The sequence below is a fragment of the Panulirus ornatus genome, chromosome 14 (assembly GCF_036320965.1).
Source record: "Panulirus ornatus isolate Po-2019 chromosome 14, ASM3632096v1, whole genome shotgun sequence".
Lineage (NCBI taxonomy): Eukaryota > Metazoa > Arthropoda > Malacostraca > Decapoda > Palinuridae > Panulirus > Panulirus ornatus.
In genome coordinates, this window is record NC_092237.1 from 4,710,721 (window position 1) to 4,729,657 (window position 18,937).

Genomic DNA, 18,937 nt, shown 5'->3' on the forward strand with positions numbered 1-18,937 from the left:
TTTGTAATCTCTCAGATATTATCCCATGTAAGATTTTTGGTTAGAATTTTGTTATACCCGGAAGAGTCTACAGATTTTCGCGATACATGGAAAAATTTACGTTAAGATACAAGGAAGGAAGGGGTTCCTACCCATGAGTATATGGCTAGTGTAATGAGTTACAACTTTAAGAGGCAGTAATTACGGAGCTTCACAGCTCAACATGTGCTGTGAACGTGAGGTGGTTATGGCTGACTTGTAGAGGTGAGTGGTTAGCAGGTCATGACCTCCCTGCTGGAGACGGCACCGGCACCGCTTGCCATGCCGTACAGACAACACCATTGAAAACAGCAGAGGCAACAGTTGTTAACGGTTCTAGTTTACGAGGCTCAGCAGGAATACGTATCAATGGATTCTTAACACCTAATTGAAATGATTTAACCTAAGAGTGTTCTTTGGAGCATTGCTTTGTCAAGGATAATAAGTGGTAGTAAAAAAAAGTCTTTGATCGTGCAAAATATGGACTAGTAAGTGAAACAGTTCTAAAAATCAAGAGAATGTATACAAACCTCACCTAACATCACCTGATGACCTGAATTTGCTTGACGTTCATTTGAAAAATATTGGATGTTTTGTTTTCCTTCGGTTGCTGAGAAGTTTGGTCGCTCATTCTGTTTGTTGTGTTCGCTCCTTCCTCCCACCACATGCAACCAATATGGCAGAAAGAAGATAACAGTGTCACTGATATATTTCCACTGTCAAGTTAAGAATTGAGGTAAATCTCGGCCCTGAGGTGAATGAAGGTAAGGTTTTCATGGCTTCTGCTCATTACTACTAGTGTTTCATATATTTTTTACCACTCAGTATGTCTGATTATCATAACCCTCATTACTAACACATTTGTTATGGTATGGTAGAAAAATAAAGCTCCAGATCACACTCCTCCCGTCAAAAGCACTTCTGCTAAGTGCAAAGAATCAATTCAAATGCGTTTCTTCCACGTATACAGGTAATTTTTTTTTTTTTGCGGTGCCCCTAAACTGGAACTTTACCCATTTTAGAGCCACAAACGTGTCACTGGCACCGGAAAGAAAGCCAGCGTGACAGGTGTGTGGAGAGCTACGTTGTCACGTGGTTGTGAGTCAAGTGCTTTGTTGTAAATGTGTGTGTGTGTGTGTGTGTGTGTGTGTGTGTGGAGGGCTGTGTTGTCACCTATGTGTAACGGCGATATGGCAGCCGTAGTCTTTAACCATCACTGTTACCCTATGTAACTGCCCCTCCCTCCACCGTCGATCATTTAGTTACCTTTGTAATGGCTCACGTCACTTGGACCAGGCTGACTGCAGGGCTGGAGCGGCAGGTGTCCCATGCCGCTCCCCTCTGTGTTTGGACGAGTGTATTTCTGTCTTTCGGTCGACTCCTGTCTAATTACACCCGCCCACGGAGTTTTCCTTCCCCCTACTATCACGAAAGAGAAATTAACACCAGTTCTCCCACCACTAACAAGCCTGGCCTCTCATGATCTCTGTGGCCAGCATTTAAACAACCCTGTTCCTCGGTAGCTGTTCCCGGGGAAGTATAACGGAAGGTGCCCTTAACTAGTGGTGTTGCTGAGGCTTCCTCAATAGGTGGCGGCGTTGCCCCCAGGTAGCGCCTGGGATCAGCAGTTTTTTAGTCGAAGTGTCGCTGGTTGGTGTCGCTTACTGCTGCCTCACTACCGCCCCCCCTGGAGTAGATGATAATGATAATGAAGATAACAACAGTGTGTAGGTGTATAAATCGCTTTACTAAAGTCGGCTGTTTCCACGTAACCCTACAGGATTCAGTATGATAAAACAAGGAATAGGTAGATGTGCTTCTTAAACGTTTTCCAAGGGAGGGAACTGGTACCCCTTCGGCTTGTGTTACTCACCATATTTGCCACATCAAACCATGGACTGGAAAATTGCACCACAGTATCACTGATATACCGTTTATTTAAAGCGCCGCCGCTACCCACCATTCTGAGGTGATCTATACTTCCAATTTACCTTGATCTAAAGCCACCTCCACAAACCCACCAGCCTGACCTAACCTAACGCCACAACCAATACGTTAACCTAAAACTTCCCCCCTCACGACCCTGCATGGTTCCGTACGAGAAACAAGGGGTCGGACGTGCTTAGCGTTTCCTGTGTCTGACATTGTTGTGGGCGGGGAGGTGACAGGCTTGCACCGTGACCTTGCGCTGATGGCAAGCGACCCGCCCAGGATAGTGTTTCAACCACAGAATCTCAACAGGTTCACTTGGCAACATTATGATGCTGGGACTCGGGTGGCAACACTTTACGTTGGTGCCATAAGGCAACACTACAATGCTGGGTCCATATGGCAGCACTCTGTTGTTGGTACCATAATGTAACACTATGATACTGGGAACATGCGGCAGTGCTATGATCACATGGCTTTGATACTGGGGTCATATGTCAGCACTGATGCTGGGGCCATGTGGCACTTCTGGAGTCATATAACAACGCAGTGATATTGGGGTCGCGTGTCAACACATGCTGAGGCCATGTGGCAACACTTGATGCCGGGGCCATATGTCAGGTCTAACTCTGGCCATCAGCAACACGTGATGCTGAAAATTTTCTGATATATATATATATATATATATATATATATATATATATATATATGAGCACGTCTGACGCCAAGTTTCCGGTTGAAGAAAAACTAGTTGGCGTGGTGTAAAAGGAGACAGCGACGTGACTGAGCGAACGTTATTGCTGGCGGGCCTGGCCTCTGTCCTGCCCGCTTGGGTGGGCATGTGTGTGTGTGTGTGTGTGTGTGTGTGTGTGTGTGTGTGTGTGTGTTAAGCGTATTTAAAGTTACGAAAATTCTTCGCGAAAGGAATGTTCAAACTCATGCCCATTTCCAGTATTTCATCTACTCTGTTGCTTGGTAACAATGCCCAACATAACCAAACCAAACGAATATAAAGGGTGACCACGGAGAGAGAGAGGGGTGGCTATGGAAGTAGGTGGGAGCGGTGACACAAACCAGAGGCTGTGTCCTTCTCTCCTCCCCCTCCCGCCACAACATCCGAGCCAGCCAGCCAGCGGGCGGAGCCGGGCAGGTGCTGCGAAACCCTAGGGGGCGCCTGGTCTGTGTCGTTAGGCAACTCTTCGCTCTCCAGCGGTTTGATTTTTGCCGCAAAATTCGGTGGATTTACTGGGCACAGTTACCCGTCGTGCGGGGGATGGGTTGTGGGACGTCATGCCGGGGATCAGCCATCCAATACACAATGCCCTGTTTAACTGTCAGTGTTAATTACAAAGACTTTATTTACCAGCAAGAGTTGCCCGCTTAATGAGGACAACAGCGGGATTCACCGCAGACATAAGGTCATTCAGCAACGTCACGGAAGGAACAATACAACCATCGCCTCTTAGACAAATCTTATTTCTAGAGAAATTTCGTAATATATATATATATATATATATATATATATATATATATATATATATATATATATATATATATATATATATATATATATACACACACGTTTTATCATGTAGTAGGGGAATTATTTATCAGTGTCATTGTTAAGTAGACAAATGGTTCTTTAGGTGACATTGCTAAAAAAAGAAAAAAGAACGAAACTTGCAGGTTAAAACGACTACACTACGTTCCTGGATTCCTCGCTCACCATTCCTCTCAGTTATGCTAACCTCGATATGTTACCCAATATTACCACTGTCATGTTGATATTGGTTTAAGTTATAAGTGGTGTTATCTTACTGATCATTAGGATCAGAAACTTTGTCACATTTTTTTTTTTACAGAAAAGAAACCGTCATGTTAAAAGGCAGCATCGTGCTCAGAGCCAGTTCTCTCGTGCTTATGGGCCATATCATCGTACACAAAGGCCGTACTTTCGACCTAGTCAGAGGAATTCAGTTCAAAAGTGCAGTAATTAGGCAACGCTATCCAACACAGAGTGAACACACAAATTAATATCATGGGAATTCAGGTCATGATCATTATCGCCACCATTATCTTTTATTACCCCTACTTTATGTTACTTCTAATTACGGCCAGCTGTTCGTCCTGCAGCCTGACACAGTCCAGACCCGCTTGGCTGACAGCCACGTCAGAGGCCGTGAAGTGGAAGCGACTCGGGAGAGACTCGGCCAGAAAAAGGAGGAATAGGTTTATAGATAAGAGAAAATGGGGGTCGTGTTCGTCGGCATCAGCTGCAAACTTACTGTGCGCTCTGGTGTTCATCCTGTGAGCGGTGGCATAGAAAGATGACAAGAGGTCACAAAGGATCTTCATCGGACTCCAATGGGCCAGATAATTACAGCACAAGATGATACAGAGTTGGTTCATTGCATGAGGTCACAGTCTCTAGTCCCGTCTACTCTGTACGCAAGATGTGGACACGAGTCTCAGAATTTCAGGCGTTGAATCACAAACATAAGGCGCTGCGCCATTTCCTGCAGGAGTTTGTTTACGTCTGCCAGTGAAAGGTTCTGTTGACTCGCCAACCAGGACATGGGTTTGTTGTGAGTGTCTATATCTCTGACTACACTGAGGAGACTGTCCCTCTTCTAGAATTACGGAATATTCTAATGGCAGTTCTTTTTAAGCAACTTGATACGACCTGATGAGGCAAGGCTGGACACTCTTGGTCTTGTGAAATGTTAGGGGTCAGCTGGGGGTCAGGCTGGCACAAGGGCCACAGATGATGCTAACCAGGCGTCGACCATTTACTGTAATTCATGACTTGATGGAGTAAGTGGAAGGCCAACTTGCAAACCTTTCTTTGTACCGAACATGACCTCACAGACTCCGGTATGAGTGATGTCATCTGCCAGCTCATCCAGTCGCAAGTTGGCGTGAGTAAGAAAATGCATGACTCTGCATTGGTTCGACGACTTAGTACAGGTTCGAAAATGTAACGTGTGTGATCTCGTGAGTGTGTTTGTTCACCGTTCTTAAGACACACTTCTCCATCCAGTCATAGGTCAAACGACCAGTTACCCATAACTAATATGTGACAACGTGAGAGTAATTGCTCAAGACGTGAGTTTATCACAATGATCATCATCATTATGTGTGATTACTATATGTGGTGTGACTGTGATAAGACTGGAAGATAAGATTCATGGAAGGTTAGGGAGAGACGTCTTCTTAAGCTACCTGACACTCCCGGCTAGGGAGTATGTGAGGCTTAGGGAGAGGTCCTCTTGAGTTAACCTGACACTCCCAGCATGGGAGTACGTGAGACTGAGGGAGAGTTCCCCGTGAGTTACCTGAAACCCCAGGCTAAGAGTGTGGGGTGGGGTAGTGGACCTCCTGAGTTACCTGACCCCCAGATTAAAGTAGTGTGAGGGTAGAGGTGGAGGGAAGGGTGCTCATAAGTACCCTGGGAGGGACGCCTCCCTCTACGTCATATACTATAAATGACCACGTCCCCCTCCACTCACACAACCTAGGAGGTGCTGGAGAGCACTTCCTCCGGATATGATAAGTAAAAGGAAGGTCACTGTGAACGACTCAACTCCACAGGGATTTCGAGTCTTGAAGAAACAGTACAAGGTACTGCATTCATCCACCAGTCTCCAAGTTACTTACAAATTACTGATACTGAAGTGTCGCCTCCACTCCTCGCGTATCTGTCGAAGGAAAAAAGGAAGTATTAAAAACCATTATATGTTAAGTAGACAGATGAAAGCACTTCTAAGTAAACAGATGAAAGCACTTCCATCACCATTCAGAAATTATACCTGTAATTCACAACGTGGGATGTGCTACCCTGCCTCCATAACCACTTGAACCTGAGCACGACGGTACGACCAATGAGCACGACGGTACGACCATTGAGCACGACGGTACGATCGTTGAGCAAGACGATACGGCCAGTGAGTACGATGGTAGGATCCTTACGTATTTATATAATAGGCCAAGGCTCCTACCGTTGTCCTTAGGGAGTTGGCAATCACGTGATTTGGGCAGCTTATATACGGTAGCCAGTTGTACCGGAGAAGACCTACAGGTTTTCCCCACCCCTTTCTGACTCCCCTTTACAGCACCCCACCATACCCCACCCTCTTTCCCCTCAAGGCCTGGCGAGAGGGTCGTCTGTGGGGGGGTCGCATCGCGAGGGTCGAGCCGGATGATACATCTCGTGTAACAAGATAAACTCCTTTACCAGGTACCTCACAGAAGGCCACATATTTCCTTCCAGCCAATACCGTCAGCTTCGAAACTTCGTAAACTTCAGGGGCGGTTGCTATAACCACAGCGATCTCCAACGCTTTCCTAACTTATCGAGAGCTTCATAAAACACATCACTTGTCACTAACAAAAACCGTCCACTACCGATTCGTTGGTGATATAATCTTCTCATGTTCGTTACCCCTACATTTACGGGTTGATTATCAAAACTAATAGTATGTACTCAGTGTAATAAGAGAGTACAGTGTGGCCCTAAGTACGTGTACAACGCCGATAGGCCAGCACTGGCAGAGGTTTAAGACTTTACGTATCTCTTATCTCACCAGATGGCCGTAACAGTGCCTTCCCTACACACACCCCCACCACCACCACTGCCGGAAGCTCTTACCCTGGGGGCGAGACGTTAACTGGGATAAATAGTAGAACTAACAGCCGGAGGAAGATGCTTCCCAGGGAGAACCCCCAGGGGGTTGATTAGGAACACAGGGTTGGGACCACCGAGCTAGTACAGGGAGGGGAAGGTGGGTGGTGGTATGTCAGCAGGATGGTGAAGAGCAGCAGACAGGGGGGAGGGCAACCTGACGAAGGGATAGCGGAGGGAAAGAGGAGCCTCTAGTTAAAGGGTCTCCATCATTAACATGTATGTAAAAGGCTCTGTTTGTCTGTGTTTGTACACAGACGACCCCTTGGTGTGGTAGCGAGGGTGAAGGATGCATAACTTGGGGACGGTGGAGGCATCCTTGGGTCATACAGTGGGTACAATACATCGACACAGGAGGGTGTCAGGTGGGCCCAAATGGACCCAGGAACCCAGACAACCCGCGTCCCGTCGGTAAAGGGGTGAGTGTTACTAGGGTTGGTGATAATAGAAAGGAGAGCCATGGTTACCTTATATATATATATATATATATATATATATATATATATATATATATATATATATATATATATATATATATTTTTTTTTTTTTTTTTTTTTTTCTTTTTCTTTCAAACTATTCGCCATTTCCCGCATTAGCGAGGTAGCGTTAAGAACAGAGGACTGGGCCTTTGAGGGAATACCCTCACCTGGCCCAATTCTCTGTTCCTTCTTTTGGAAAATTGAAAAAAGAAAAAAAAAAAAAAAAAAAAAACGAGAGGGGAGGATTTCCAGCCCCCCGCTCCCTCCCCTTTTAGTCGCCTTCTACGACACGCAGGGAATACGTGGGAAGTATTCTTAATCCCCTATCCCCAGGGATATATATATATATATATATATATATATATATATATATATATATATATATATATATATATATATATATATATATATATATATGTGTGTGTGTGTGTGTGTGTGTGTGTGTGTGTTTGTACATAGAGTAAGAGCGGATTACATTCATCATCTTTCTTCATTTTCAAGGCGAAGTGACTGCGACGAGTGCATTATGATGATGACTGCGGTGAAGGGAAGACACCATCATGATGACTGCGGTGAAGGGAGGACGTCAGCTTGATGACTTTGAGGTGAGTAAAGCATTATGATAACTGTGAGATGAGTACATATTCATGATGACTGAGATGAAGGGAGTATATCATCACGATGACTGTGGCTAGGTAAGTACTTCATGATGATGACTGCATCAAGGTAAGCACATGATGATGACTTCGGTCAGCGGTATATTTCTGTTTTAAGGTTAAATCTTTATTTGTCTAAACATACAAATACAAAGCATTTCACTGATAGCGAGCGTGAATGGTACATCGTTAGGGGTTAGTGGAAGCAAGAACAGACCATACAGTCAGCCTAGCTGTTCATCCTCCTAAAGGGCTGGTCGATAAATTGGCTACCTTGGCAACTATTATGGGAGGTCGAGTTACAGTAATAGTAACGTCAGGGACTGAGAGAAGGGGGTAGAAAGGGGAGAGGAGGAGGTTCGCACGCATCATAGGGAAGGGGTAATAAAGAGGGAGGGGGTGAAGGTGTAAGAGTTAGAAGCAAGAGGACAAGACGTAACGACAGAACAAAGGAAATGAGATGACTCACGTCAGTTTTTTATCACATAATGTCTGAGTGTTTGGTTGAAGCGGCCACTCACTACATGGACATATATCTTGAATAATCTTTAGTTTTCCACTGGAGCACAGCGGTACAACCCGGGGTGGTAACAGTGTCCTAGCCTTTGACCTAACCCTTGAGGATCGAGTTAAGGTCAAGCCATTATAAACCCAAGGGTCGTACCTTCGTGCTCGGGGAGGGGTCGTACCTTCGTGGTCGCAACCGCCGCTATACCGCCCACCTCACCACAGCGGACTTTCCCTTATTAACTCTTTTATCATGGCGGCCGACCTCACCCTGGATCCTACCAGCCACAGAATACAGGACGCCATTAGGGGAGTGAGGTACCCCATTGAGGTGATTCCCTCTCCCTCCCACCCACCTCCCCAACGCTTCCTACTCTGTCCACGGCGACGGTGGCTGAAATCAATCGATTAATCCGAGGGTGTGGTGGTATTTTCTCTGGGGAGCCGTGTGTACTTACTGGCTTAATAGCGGCCAAATACGTACCGAACCTTGGTAAAATGGCTGCTGTCTCGGACACAGGATATTACAACCCTCCGAAGTGCTGGATACAGAAAACGGACAGCGTCCCGCCTTCCCGATACATAGTCTCAAACCACAGCCGCCGGACACATACCACACGGCTCTTACTAACTAACAAACTAACTAACTAACGTGCCTGTGGGGGGAGTTGGAAGGGGAGGCTGAACACGTTCCACTGGGAGTGGTGGAGGTGTGGCCACGGGTGGGGTGAGAAGGGGGGAACCACCTGGGGTAAAAGAGTGAAGGTTTACCAAGACGATCGCTTTCCATTTTCTTCCATTTTTTTTTTATTCATATGGTTAACACTAGTTTTACTTTCAGTTACCTGTAGTTATTTGTTTATTTCTACAAGAAGAAAAGTGTAGTATGTTACGTATTATGAAATAGATGATAACTTTTACGTTCACATGGTGTGCTTAACGAGGGTAGGGATGCCCACATTTCTGGCAACAGTGGCTCGGGTGCTGAGAATGAATGGGTTTTATACCCCTCACACAAGTTGCTCTTTTCCGCCCTATTATCTTGCTTATACCGACACTCCTCCCAGTAAACCAAGTCAGTCACAGACCTCTCCTAAGATCCCTCCAGGTGGGGGAACTGTGCTGGAGTAACCTTTCCATAACTTCCATTTAAAAGTATCAAACCTATTTTGAAGGTTATTGCATTAAAGTAATATGTTGACACTAATATATATATATATATATATATATGTGTGTGTGTGTGTGTGTGTGTGTGTGTGTGTGTGTGTGTGTATGTTCGAACCAGGAAAAGGACAACAGTCAGATGTTTGAATGCTGTAGTGAGTCTTCTTATAGTATCCTGTTATAACAGCAAATTTTCGGCAACTGTATAGCAGCCATTTGTTGGTGCCTATAACTGTAAATCGATACTGTGTTTTACTGTGATGATTTGTAACCCCTTGAGTATGGTGGCCAGGTCTTTCACCCGGCCACCCTCATGTTTCAAGGGTCATGTTCGAGGATCGTAGCGTCATCCTCAAGCATCGCACCGTCATGCTCGAGGATCATACCGTATATATATATATATTAGTCATCACACCCTATACGTACACTTTACACTCAGAGTATCTTACACCTTGCTAAACCTCACAAGAGCAGCTGACACATCCAACGGTACCTATCCCTTTCCAGTGTTCACACCGACTTCAACAAGTCGTCATCTCTCGAAAGTGAAATTTACAACAGCGTACATCCTGCGGGAGGTGCGCGTTGGGAGTGCGTTGGTGGGTGGGCGTATGTAGGTGGTGGCGTGGGGCCACGCCGCCCCCGTGATGGATGGCCACACAGCAGCCACTTTTATACTAAGGAGGCTTTCCTTGCCCCTTCCAACAGGACCACAAACGAGTAACGGCCAACAGTAACGTCACAATAACGGCATATTGTTGAATAAATGGCTTTGTCCAGAGAGATAGCATGTTGTTGTGAGGAATTCTCCTTCCCGCCACATTTCTCTCCAGACGAATGATAAGAATAGACTTGATATATTTCCCCAATAATGATGAGAAATACCACGGGCCAGGATCCCCTCTACCGGGAATATATAAAAAGTTCTGTCTCGTCAGAAACGTTCCTTCAGAACTCCATATTTTCAAAGACACTCTCGATTTAAGGTTTGGCTCAGCTGGAGGTCTGGTTGAGTTTGAAGCAAGTCTTTAATCATCCTGGGAAGACGTGTTCTCAGGACGTATGAATGATTGCCAACAGTATATTCAAGCCGTCTCCATGTTCGGCTATAATTCAATTCGTTAACCGGAGATCACACACTCAGGCTGGAAACCTGGTCACTAGAAGAACAGATCGACTGCAGTTACCCACCATGCAGAACGGAGCAGCTATGACCCACCCCCCCCTCGACATCGAGATAGAGTGAGCGATAAGGAATGGAGGAGGGAAGCTGTGCTAATGGCCAGAACATCGGATCTCGCACAACCGACAGTTTTACAGGCTCCACATACACACAATCTCTTCGTCTCACATTCACAGAGGAATCACGATACATTATTCTTCAACCACTTAATGAAGTTTAATGTTGGATTTGATGTGTCCTTGATGGAAAGAAATTGGCTAGTCGAATCAACGGACGAGACCGTTCCCGGTGGAGTGTTGAAAATGGCGCGTTTGATAACGGTCGAGAGATGCATCTTCGGGAGCACTTAACGCGCGCGCGCGGAGCGGACCCCGCCTCCTGCCCTAACCTAACCCGCATGCATATTTGTGGCCGGTGGTCAGGTGAGAAGATAGCGCGGTGCACCGTCAGGTAGAGTGAGGATATCTTGACGTAAGAATATCTTGTCCACGGAGAACAAAGAGCCGATAAAAGCGCATGCCAGCGTGGCAGACATCTTCCTTTATTTGTTTATATTATTTTCAGTATGCCACAGCACAATAATCCTTGGTTCCCCATGCACGACGATGCGACCTCAAGGATCATGCTCTAAGCACCGTCGTGCTCAAGGATCTCACTGTTGTCCTCAAGGATCTCATTATTGTCCTCAAGGATCATCGTTCTTCTAGAAAAAGTAAGTCGTGCTCAAGGGGGTCAGCTGGAAAAAGTTTCAGCCTTGAAATCCAAGTCCCACTCCAGGATGAGAGGAAAGAGCATACACTTCAGATGTATTCTTTCCATTAGAATTAGCTCACACTGGGTAGCTAGCGCTGCTTGCAAGACCAAGAACAGGTGAAAACGTCCTCCAGATGGCTCTGGGCTCAAGCGTCGCGCTGTCAAAATACCAGAAAAGATGCTGTGAGAAGTGTTGTGGTGCTATATGTTGGACCAAAGCGGAAGATAGTGGAGATAAGCTATCTCTCTATCCATGGAGATATTTATATACACACACTTGGAGATTATATGTACAGAGATTAACAATGTATATACTTAGAGGTAAACTATCTATATCTTGGGCAGCTGCATCACAACTTCCCAGAATATATATATATATATATATATATATATATATATATATATATATATATATATATATATATATATATATATATATATATATATATATAAAATCTTAGGTCCTTGACCCAAGCGCCTCGGGATTATTTAGCACACTCGACGCAGCGTTGGGTTAGCACGTACTCATGGGCTGAGTCCGTGAGTATTTGTTGGTTTTGATAGTTTTTTTGTTTGTTTATGGGAATATATATATATATATATATATATATATATATATATATATATATATATATATATATATATATATATATATATATATATTATCACAGGCAACATTAAGAGTTTTACATTTACGTCTGTGTATTAAGGTCATTTTTGTACTTCAAAACCCTCACATACGGATCATGAATTATTTATCATAACACTCCCCTCCCACTACATACTCAGAAGCAGTTGTAGGTCAGTTCTGAGGCCAGGCCATTATACCCAAAGGGTCGTACTGTTGTGCTCTGAAGGAGTGATCTTTGAAAGTGTTCACAAGTGTGTTGAGGGTGTTGAATGATCTCACTCATCATGTGCTACCATAAGAGAGTCGTCTTTACAGAGGATCACAAGCGACTCTGGCAGTGTAAGAGACCGGTGTGTGTACGGGGGGATAAACGATGATTCTGGCTGTGTATAAGAGACTGACTGCTCTGTGCGCGGGAGGGGATAAATAATGATTCTGGCTGTGAATAACAAACTGGTCTGTAAGGAAGACTAATGATGGTTCCTGGCAGTAATGCGTCCCATGAGGAGGGTGTTGGGGGGGGGGGGGAGTGAGAGAGGGCATGCTAACTGGCCCTCCCATTACCCAGGTATTTGTACCACACCCTCGGCAGGTACAGCTCACATCATTACCATCTTCGCCAGGCAAATGTTACCCGCTGCTCCTCGTATACCTGGTTTGGGATACGCTACATTATTCTGAACACCAGATGGTCTGACCTGCATGTCTCTTTTTTTTTATATGTACGTTTGTATCCTTTAATATGTGTATGTTTATCTGTGTGTGTGTGTGTGTGTGTGTGTGTGTGTGTGTGTGTGTGTGTGTGTGTGTGTGTGTCTGTGTGTGTGTGCGTGTGTGTGTGTATTGATACATATCTGTTTATGTATGTTTCGTGTGCGTTAGTCTGTGTATGTCATCAGTTATGTGCACGTTTATGTGTGTTCATGCATGTGTGTCCGTCGGTGTGTGTCTGATTACTATCTGCGTGTTACGAGGAGGCGAGAGATTTACACTTGTGTTGCCCAGTTTCTTAACTTTATGTATGTACCTTATCCTTACCCTTACACACACACACACACACACACACACACACACACACCATCGTAAAAGCCAGGTGTGAGCATGTATGTGTACGTTAGGGTATGTTTGGGTTCATCCAAGTGTAGAGGGCCCCAGTAAGTGACCAAGGAGGGGGGCCTCCCCTTTGCCCAGCTGTGGCACGGCAGTATTCAACCCCAGAGCCCTTCAGATCCCTCCATTCACACCAGCACACATCAAGTGTCGCAGGTTCCCACGGAAGGACGCCTCAATACTGGACAAGGGTAGAAACATCTTTTAAGTACCCTCATCGAGAACATCGACTCAACAGCAACACCCTGACCGATGGAACAAGGGAGCCAGACGAAAGAGGAACCGAATAGTGAAATTAAGCGGAAAGCGCGCAGTGGCGGAGGAGTCGGGCAGCAGCGTGACGATGTACTATGGACACTCCGACCTTCATAGTCGTGTCCTAATGTGCTCCAGCAAGTCTCACTCCCCACTAGGGTCTAATGTACGCCATGGAGGACATACTAGTATAGCGTACACCTGAACGTGGACGTGTTAGTACGGTGTACATCGGCACAGGGACATGGTATGACAGCGCACGTCTGCACAGGGACATGTTAGTACTGTGTATAACCCCGCAGAGACGCTGGTGTCATGTATAGGTTATGATATGGTTAGCACTGCTCCTGGGTATGGGTGAAGATCGTATGGTGTACACTACCATAAGGAACGTCTGTATGATGTACATTACCATGAGAGGAACTGATATGATGTTCATATTTATGGTGACGTTCCCGTGGTATGATGATGTGGAGCCTTGCTATAGTGAAAAGACGCTAAGGATGACCATTAACACGGCATACAGTGCAACTGCTTGACACTTGGAAATATTCTACTATGGTAGCCACTAATGTTGAGATAGGTGTAACTGGTAGAAACTACCATGGTGGAGGATATGCTATCGTGTATGATATGATGTGTATGGTAAACTGCCACATACAGATGGTATGGTGGAGTGAGACAGTCATAAACTGTCACATAAACTGTCACAGACGGTATGGCTTGGAGGGTAGACCTATGGTATATGGGTGATTTACCTTGGCATTAAGTTTCAGATAACCTTATTTCTAATTTCTAGCAACCATTATCAAGCGATTTAATTCACAGTTTCCTCAGTGGTGACGATAACCCCGGCGCTGGTCGGGGGTGTGTGTGTGCTCGGAGTACCATTTCTGGCACAGGTCGGGCGTGTGTCTTAGAGTAGATGAGCGTGGGTTTTATGCGTGTCTGTGTTGCATGTATTCTTTGGGTTCGATCCTTCACACGTCTGGTAGAAGGGAACCCCTGTGCCATGGGAAAGGATTATTCATTTATTGTCACTAATGACTGAAAACTGAAGGATACACACACACACACACACACACGCGCACCTCTGTAGGTGACATATTATAAAGAGTGAGTCACAGAGCGACACAAGAGACAGTGGTCCATGGCTGACCACGGCCATACATGGCCTTCGTTAACAAAGTCATTTACGCCCAATTTGCCTTTTCTTATTTATGACTGTTGTAAATTGTCACTCTCAGCGCGGGTTGCCAACATTCTTGCATGTGGAAACTGTGTGAAAAAAATATATATTGACGTTTTCTGTTTCAAGTGAATATGTATGGAGTAATGTGTTAAGTATGATGGTCTCAAATTCATATTGAGTGTGACACCTTCTACTTCAGATCATCGGACATTAGAAAAAAAAAGTATGACAAATTTCTCTCCAGGGCACAAATCGAGGAGACCAGGTTTCACAATTTCCCTCTTGACCGTCAAGGACCCCAGTACCAGCAGGACGTGGAGGGTTCCTTTTTATGGGTCCTACAGCCCCGTCCCTCCCTCCCTCACTGGGCCGCTTCCCCAGATAGTCTCACCCCCAGGTAAACACCGGGGTGAGGTGCTGGGGGTTAGAGAGGGGCTCGGAAAGCGGCATGAGGGGTTTTGGAGAGGCGCTGCGGGATGAGGCTCTTGAAGTGGGGTGAGGAGGACCAGGTGGCGTGGTATGAGGGTGGAATGAGGTGGAGGAAGGGCGCGGGTGATGTGACGTGTTTGGGTGAGGTTGGGCGCACGGACGAGGGCGTCCTCCCTTAGTTCTCTGAATCCACAAGACAAGACAGGCAAACATTTTGTCTAAATATGACCTGACCTCCACTGCCTGACCTATCCCTCACACTGACAGTAGAAGGGATTAAGAGAGAGAGAGAGAGAGAGAGAGAGAGAGAGAGAGAGAGAGAGAGAGAGAGAGAGAGAGAGAGAGAGAGAGAGAGAGAGAGAGAGAGAGAGAGTGTCAGACATGTGGTCCTTGCCCAATATAGGCCTATCTGTGAGGCCTCGGGATTTTTCGGGCAAGCGCGTCCGGTTTGCCAATTGATGCAGGTGTGAAGAAGATAAATCCCCCTGGGCGTGAGGTACCTAAGGCGTTCCCCTAAGAGCCGCGTCCCCGGCCCTTCAGCCATACCGTAGACAGGGACGGTGGAAATAGTGTTCCATAGAGCAGGGTCGGACCTGGGAGTGGCTCCGTTGGAAGGGGGAAGGGGTTGTGAGGGAGAAGGAGAAAGAGGTGAGAGTCAGAGGCAGGTAAGAGGAGGGAGAGGGAGTCAATGGCAGGTGAACGGAAGGAGAGTGAGGCAGATGCAGGTGAGAGGAAGGAGAGGGAGTTAGAGGCAGGTGAGAGGACGGAGAGTGAGTTGGACGCATGTGTTGTTATCGCCAGTATCTGATGTCCTGCTGTGGAAACCACAAACCCTCCCTCACCCACTGTGTCTCATGCACTCTCTCTCTCTCTCTCTCTCTCTCTCTCTCTCTCTCTCTCTCTCTCTCTCTCTCTCTCTCTCTCTCTCATATCGTGCGTGTCAGCCAGGATGCCTCTCTCTCTCTCTCCGCCTTACCCATCTCTCCTCATCCACATAGATGTATGTCGTCATTACTGTCCTCCAGCAGCCAGTCTGTCCTTCAGCAGTTCTTTTGTTACCTGATTTTCCTCATGTACTCCCCACGTACACCCACATACTCCCATGTACATGTATTTCTGTGCATAACCTGGGACACCCAAATATATCAGTGTAACCGTACTTGTTTACCTATTACTTAACAAATAGTTGCCCATTTAAGAATATTTATCTCCACACACACACACACACACACACACACACACACACACACACACACACACACACTATAATTTTTTAGACAAATTTCCCCCTTTTTACGATGGGAAGAAGGTGGGGGAGGGGGGGTTAGTGAATGTTGTCTCCTGTTGGTTGGCCTGCGTATACGTGACCGGTAAATTCCTAGGTAATTGAAATGTATGTGTGACGCGGGGGTCTCCCGTCACCACCTGTGTAAGGGGTTGATTGGTGTTCTGGTACTGGAAAATACGATTAATGATCATAATATCTTGAAAAAAATACCAGTTAGGAAGGGCAAGCCATGACTGTTGTATGTGACCACATCCTGATTAACTGAACGTGCGTCTATGGTTACATGGAATTACCACATGGTATAACGAGTCTGTTTAGGTCAATTATAGTTTTTCATGGTATGAGCTGAGGTAGAGGGTTTGTAGGGGATTGGGGTCGTAGACTGGGGGTTTTGAGGGTTTTTATTTACGTTGGTTTGGGTTGGGATGGGAAGTTGGGGTTGGTTGAGGCAGAAACCTCTGGGTAATTACTGCAGGCAGAAGCATTTACAGTCGTTAAGTAATATATCATCTCAGAAGGTTGCTGAGGCTTTAAGTGGCGTGAGCTAAGAACAATAGTGAGGCTTTAAGTGGTATAAGCTGGGGAAAATTCAAGCTTTAAAGTGGTTTGCTAGGTACACGTAAAGCTTTAAGCGGCATCCTTCAAGCCGCAAGGAATTTTTTTTTTCATCTGATTCAAGCTGAGAACGCTCGGGAAACATTTAAGTGGAATAAGCTTAAGCTGCAGAACCCCTAAGCGGTTTGAGCTTCGAACGCTGGAATTTTCCCACTGATGTCATCTCATGATTAGAAGCTAAAATGTTTTGTGTTAAATAAACAGTGAAAAAATATCCACGAGTGACGTTACTGAGAGCATACGGGAACATGTGATCATTAAATATTATGGTGCTTCGGATTGAAACATTGACCCCACCTGATTATAGAAAACTATAAGCTGTCACTTGGGACGAGGAAGCGTAAAACAGAATGCTGCTGCCTGGTTCGCACTGGAGACGGGGATAAAAACTAACAAACAAAGTCTACCAAAATTTTTTCGTCGCGACTGCCAGATGTGCTTTTCTGGGGGGAGGGTTGCCCTAGGCCCCCCCCCCCCAGCTCTGCTCTTGGTACGGGCAATCATCTCGGTCATTGGGTTTCAGGCTGTAGTAATGGCGGTGTAATTATCCCCAGGCCAGCGGCTGTAGTTAGGGCTGTTTATGCCGCTGTAACGAGCGCGAGACACCTCAGCGGTGGAGCAGGAGGAGGGAGGGAGGGGAGAGGAGAGATGGGGCAGTGGGTGAGGAAGGAGGGGAGAGGGAGAAAATGGGAGTGAGATGCGATGATTGGAAGAGGTAGAGTGCGAAGGAAGGGATAAGGGTGGAGGGATGAAAGGAGAGACAGAATACGGGATCGAGAAAGGAAGATGCAAAGTGGAGTAAATATGAGGAAATGACAAGGGATGAGGGATGGAGAGGAAGAATTATGAGCAGGTTAGACTGGAACAGGAGGTGGGTTGAGGGAGGGAGAGGGAGAATGACGGGAAGGTTACACAGGAACAGGAGGTGAAATGAGAGAGGGAGAGGAAGAATGATGGGAAGGTTAGAAAGGAACAGGAGATGGGATGAGAGAGGGAGAGGAAGAATGATGGGAAGGTTAGACTGGAACAGAAGATGGGATGAGTGAGGGAAAGGAAGAATGATGGGAAGGTTAGACTGGAACAGAAAGTGGGGTGTGGGAGGGAGAGGGAGCAGTGGGACTGACTCTGTGAGGAGGATGAAGCAGCGAACTTAATTACCAAAAGAAACTTCAGAAACGTTCGGGATGGCATCACACTGGAAGGTATGCGGCATGGGTGTGTGTGAGGCAAGTTTGTGGTGTGCAGAAGAATGAGGCATGAGGAGGAAAGTGGAAATGAGGGAGATTGAGGAAAGTGGAGGGTTGACGCAAGTAGGAGTGTAGGGAGAAATATGAGAGAAGGTGGAGTAAAACGATGGCGAATTTGGAGCAAGTGGGATAAGAATGAAGAAAATTGAGGCAAGTGAACGGAAAAAATGTGTACGAAAACGTGAGGCGAGGAGGGGGGAGGGGGGGATGTGGAAATGGTCTGCCGTCAGAGGTGGCTGTGTTGCTTCAGGGGCTAGACAAAGGGAGAGTGAGTCACTCCCTGGAGGGACCTCTCTCTCTCTCTCTCTCTCTCTCTCTCTCTCTCTTCTCTCTCTCTCTCTCCGGTCTATGGCACACTGCGCCACAGCCACATTCATATCAGTTTCAAAATAATTATTCTCAAGAGGGAAGGCGTCCTATCCATAATACGTTGAGGTTCCTGTATTACAGTGTTACCAGTTGTAACTGACTTTACACCTGTAGGCATCACGTAACATTCATCATTCGAATTCTTTTTTTTTTTCGGCATTTTTCTCAAAATGTCATAAACTGTGAAGTACACGAAACTATCTCTTTATTCCCACATGTATTTTTTGCCACAGTACCACGCACTTCATACCCAGCCAATTCCGTCTTCACGTTTTTCTTTTTTTTTCACTTTGTCAGGGGCACACTTTGGGTCACTTATTGCCAATATGTACTTTTCAGAGTTTACGTCCTTTTTAACCTTTAAGGACGTCATTCATATCCTAGCCACACATAGAGGTAATTGTGTCTTACAGCATCAGGGGTGAGACTC

General features: G+C 45.9%; 1 long non-coding RNA gene across 1 annotated transcript in view; it reads left to right on the top strand.

The window, feature by feature from the left end:
* Positions 1–7,717, top strand: part of LOC139753204 (uncharacterized) — a 61,439-nt gene extending 53,722 nt beyond the window's left edge. Inside the window, exon 4 of the long non-coding RNA XR_011713660.1 lies at positions 7,610–7,717. This is a non-coding gene — a long non-coding RNA (uncharacterized lncRNA). The remainder of the gene's footprint in view (positions 1–7,609) is intronic.
* The last annotated feature ends 11,220 nt before the right edge of the window (positions 7,718–18,937 follow it).